Here is a 6,000-nt window from a genome sequence, read left to right on the forward strand (position 1 = left end):
TCATAGTAGATTAGCCCCATCAATTGAATTAGGTATTTTATGACCACCTATAGGAATCAAACCTTTTAACCCCTTCCAAATTCCTTTATTAAATACTATTATTTTATTAACATCAGGAGTAACAATTACATGAGCTCACCATAGATTAATGGAAAATAATTATTCACAAACAACACAAGGATTATTTTTTACAATTTTATTAGGAATTTATTTTAGAATTCTTCAAGCTTATGAATATATTGAAGCCCCATTTACAATTGCAGATTCTATTTATGGATCTACATTTTTTATAGCTACAGGATTCCATGGAATTCATGTATTAATCGGAACAACTTTTTTATTAATTTGTTTAATACGCCACTTAAATTATCATTTTTCAAAAACCCATCATTTCGGATTTGAAGCAGCTGCTTGATATTGACATTTTGTAGATATTGTATGATTATTATTATATATCTCAATTTATTGATGAGGAAATTAATAATTTACTAATATCGATAAAATATAGCCAATTAATTAATAAATCTATATAATATAATTGTATATGTGACTTCCAATCATAAAGGCTACTAATAACAGTAGTATAGATAATTTATTTAATCTTAACAATAATAATATTAATTATAATTATTACAACAATTATCATAATTATTGCATCTATTTTATCTAAAAAAACTTTAAGAGATCGAGAAAAATGTTCACCATTCGAATGCGGATTTGATCCTAAATCATCATCACGTCTACCCTTCTCTTTACAATTCTTTTTAATTACCATTATTTTTTTAATCTTCGATGTAGAAATCGTATTAATTCTACCTATAATCATAATTATTAAATTATCTAATATTTTTATATGAACTACTACTTCAATTACATTCATTTTTATTTTAATTATTGGACTTTATCATGAATGAAATCAAGGGATACTAAACTGATCAAAATAATTAAATAAGGGTTGTAGTTAAAAATAACATTTGATTTGCATTCAAAAAGTATTGGTTCTTCAATCTACCTTGAATAATGAAGCAATTTTAGTGCATTTAGTTTCGACCTAATCTTAGGTAAATATTTATACCCTTATTCATAATATTAATTGAAGCCAAAAAGAGGCCTATCATTGTTAATGATAAAAATGAGTAAATAAACTCCAATTAAAGAAGTAAGATGATCAAGAAAAAGCTGCTAACTTTTATCTTTTAATGGTTTAATTCCATTTATACTTCTATAATTTATATAGTTTAATAAAAACATTACATTTTCATTGTAAAATTAAAAAAAATTTTTTTATAAATTTTATTACTATTACTATAATTAATTCATTACATATATTAAATTTTATATTCAAAAATTTTTTAATTACCCTAACAACTTCAATGTTATACTCTAAATTTAAGCTATTTGAATAAAATAATAATAATAATAATACAATTATTAATATAATAATTCATAAAATAAATAATATTAAATAAATTTTTAAATTATTATTATGAAAAACAAAAAGTAACTGAGAATATTTAATTAAATTATTATATAAATTTTGACTACCTAAAAATTCAGATCAGCCTTGATCAAAAGATTTATAAATTATATTTCCTAATATTAAAGGATACTTAATTAATCCATAAGTAGAAATATGAGGTATAAACCATATTGACCCAAAATAACTAACCATTAAATAATTATTTAAAGATTTATTAAAATAAAATAAAGATATATTAGAAATTATATATCCCAATATCCCCCCTAAAATACAAATAAATAATGTTATATATTTTATATAAAAAGGTAAACAAATTATATAAGGAGTAATAAACAACAATCATCTCAATATACTACCTCCTAAAATTCTTATAATTACTAATCCTATTATACCTCGAAGCATAATTCATCCCTCATCATTTAATATATTTAAAGATCCACAATTTAATTCACCAATTATTGAATAATAAATTAAACGAAATGAATAACATACAGTTAAACCAGTTGAAAAAAAATATAAAAAATATCTAAAAAAATTAATATAATTTATAGAAACTATTTCTAAAATTATATCCTTAGAATAAAACCCGGCTAAAAATGGTATTCCACATAAAGCTAAATTTGCAACATTAAAACAAGTTGAAGTAAAAGGTATAAAACTTCTTAACCCCCCTATTAAACGAATATCTTGAGAGTTATTTATATTATGAATAATAGCTCCTGCACATATAAATAATAATGCTTTAAACAAAGCATGAGTTAATATATGAAAAAAGCTAATTTTATAAAACCTATTGATAAAATACATATTATTAAGCCCAACTGACTTAAAGTAGACAATGCAATAATCTTTTTTAAGTCAAATTCAAAATTAGCACCTAATCCAGCTATAAATATAGTTAACCCAGATAATAATAATAAAATACAACTTAATAAAGAATCTAATAATAAAATATTAAACCGAATTAATAAATATACTCCAGCAGTTACAAGAGTTGAAGAATGAACTAAAGCAGAAACTGGAGTAGGTGCAGCTATTGCTGCCGGCAACCAAGAAGAAAAAGGAACCTGAGCTCTTTTAGTTATAGCTGCTAACATAATTAATAATATTACAACATTCATCTCAAAATCCTTTTTTATAAATTCTAAATAAAAAATAAATCTTCAACTACCATAATTTAACATTCAAGAAATAGCTAATAAAAAAGCAACATCACCAACACGATTTGATAAGACCGTTAATATTCCAGCATTATAAGATTTCAAATTTTGAAAATAAATTACTAAGCAATAAGATACTAATCCCAACCCATCCCAACCTAATAAAATTCTAATTAAATTAGGAGAAATGATTAATAGTATTATTGACATAACAAACAAAAAAACTAATATAATAAAACGATTAATATTTAATTCACTTATTATATATTCTTTTCTATAATAAATAACAAAAGAAGAAATTATTAATACAAAAGATATAAATAATAATCTTATTCAATCAAATAAAAAAGTTATAATAATTCTAGAAGAATTTAATCTAATAATTTCCCATTCTAAAAAATAAATTAAATTCTTTAATAAAAAATTTAAACTTATAAAAAAAAATAAAAATCTAAAATTAATTAATATTAAAAATCCAATATTACAAATAGATAATTTTTTTACAATTTAAAATGATTATAAATCATATCATTGACATCACAAATCAATATTTTAATTAAACTATTTAAATTTTAAAATCAAATTATACAAATATTTCTTTTTAAAATTAGTATATTTAATGGAAATCAATGTAAAAATAAAAGAAGATACTCTCGAATTTTCCCCATTCTAAAAGAATATAATCCAGAAAAATTTTTTCCATGTTGAGTATAAGCACATAAATACAAAGTATAACAAGCTCCAAAAAAAGATATTAATGATAATATAATTATACTTAACCAAGATCATCTAATAATTCTATTTAATAAAGAAATCTCTCCTAATAAATTTAATGATGGAGGAGCAGATATATTACAAATACACAATAAAAATCATCATAAAGTCATTGAAGGTATAAAATTTAATAAACCTTTATTGATTAATAATCTACGACTACCCAATCGTTCATAAGAAATATTTGCTAAACAAAATAAACCAGATGAACAAAACCCATGAGCAATTATTAATACATAAGCACCAGATAAGCCTCAATAATTTAATGTTAAAATACCTCTTAAAACAATTCTTATATGAGAAACAGAAGAATAGGCAATTAAAGACTTTAAATCAGTTTGACGTAAACAAACTAAACTAATTAAAAATCCTCCAACTAATCTAATTCTAATAAAAATATAATTATATTTAAATCCACTAAACTGTAAAAATGAAAAAATTCGTAATAAACCATAACCCCCTAATTTTAATATAATTCCTGCTAAAATTATTGAACCTGAAATAGGAGCCTCCACATGAGCTTTAGGTAATCATAAATGTACTAAAAATATAGGTATTTTTACTAAAAAAGGTATAATTAATGACAAATATAATAAATCATAATTAAATAAATAATTATACAAAAAATAAAAATTTAAATTTATAAAAATATTGTATAAATAAAAAATACTAATTAATATAGGCAAAGAAACAAATAAAGTATAAAATAATAAATAAATTCCAGCTTGTAAACGCTCAGGTTGATAACCTCAACCTAAAATTAAAAATAATGTAGGAATTAATCTACTTTCAAAAAATAAATAAAACATAAATAAATTTATTGAACTAAAAGTTAAAATTAAAAATATTAATAAAATTAAAATATTTAATAAAAATAAATTTTTATAATTATCCAATTTATTAATTATATAACTAGCATTTAATATAAGAATACAAATTCAAACTCTTAATAAAATTAATCCATTTGAAAGAACATCTATTCCTAAAAAATAAGAAATATTTATAAAATAATTAAAACTAAAATTAAATAAAATTATTATAAATATTATCAAAAATAATAAAAATTGAACCATTCAAAAATTTTTTTTTATGAAACAAATAGGAAATATAAAAATTAATATAAAAATAAATTTCAACATTATAATAAATTAAAAGATTGAAAATAATCATTTCCATAAGTTCGAATTAATGAAACTAAAATTGAAATCCCTAATACTCCTTCACAAACTCTAAAAATTAAAAACAAATTTCTAAAAAATAATCTATAATCTATCAAATTTAAATATATACATAATATAAAAAATAAACTCAAAACAATATATTCTAATCTTAATAATATTGATAACAAATGTTTACGATTAGAAACAAATATCAAAACTCCAATTAAAAATAAAATAAAAGGTAACATTCAATATAAAATGATTAACATTAGTTTTAATAGTATAAAACATTCTGATTTTCTTATATTTTATTTCTAATTTTTTTAGGAGGAATATTAGTATTATTTATTTATGTCACTTCACTAGCATCAAATGAAATATTTTCATTATCAATTAAAATAACAATTTCATGTATTATAATATTCATTATTATAATAATAATTTCAATTTTCTTAGATAAACCTTTTATATTAAACTACATAGAAAATAATGAAATAAAAACAATATATGATATAAAATCATATATACAAGAAAATTCTATTATACTTAATAAATTATATAACTACCCAACAAATATAATAACTATTATATTAATAAACTATTTATTAATTACATTAATTGCCGTAGTAAAAATTACTAATATATTTTATGGACCACTACGAATTATAAACTAATGAATAAACCTTTTCGAAATCAACACCCCTTAATTAAAATTACTAATAATGCTTTAATTGATTTACCAACACCTATTAATATCTCAACTTTATGAAATTTTGGCTCATTCTTAGGATTATGTTTAATTATTCAAATTATAACAGGCTTATTCCTAGCCATACATTACACCGCAAATATTAATTTAGCTTTTGATAGAGTAAATCATCTTTGTCGAGATGTAAACTACGGTTGATTATTACGAACATTACATGCTAACGGCGCATCATTTTTTTTTATTTGTATTTATTTACATATTGGACGAATAATTTATTATATATCTTATTTATTTACACCTACATGATTAATTGGAATTTTAATTTTATTTTTAGTAATAGCAACAGCTTTTATAGGATATGTATTACCATGAGGTCAAATATCTTTTTGAGGTGCAACAGTTATTACAAATTTACTATCAGCAATTCCTTATCTAGGAATAAATTTAGTCCAATGAGTATGAGGAGGATTTGCAGTTGATAATGCTACATTAACTCGATTATTTACTTTCCATTTTATTTTACCTTTTATTGTACTAGCTATAACAATAATTCATTTATTATTCTTACATCAAACAGGATCAAATAATCCTATTGGATTAAATTCAAATATTGACAAAATTCCATTTCATCCTTATTTTTCTTACAAAGATATTATTGGATTCATTATTATAGTTTCAATGTTAATATTATTAACATTAACCCACCCATATTTACTA

The sequence above is a fragment of the Eurosta solidaginis genome, chromosome 2 (assembly GCF_040869045.1).
Source record: "Eurosta solidaginis isolate ZX-2024a chromosome 2, ASM4086904v1, whole genome shotgun sequence".
Lineage (NCBI taxonomy): Eukaryota > Metazoa > Arthropoda > Insecta > Diptera > Tephritidae > Eurosta > Eurosta solidaginis.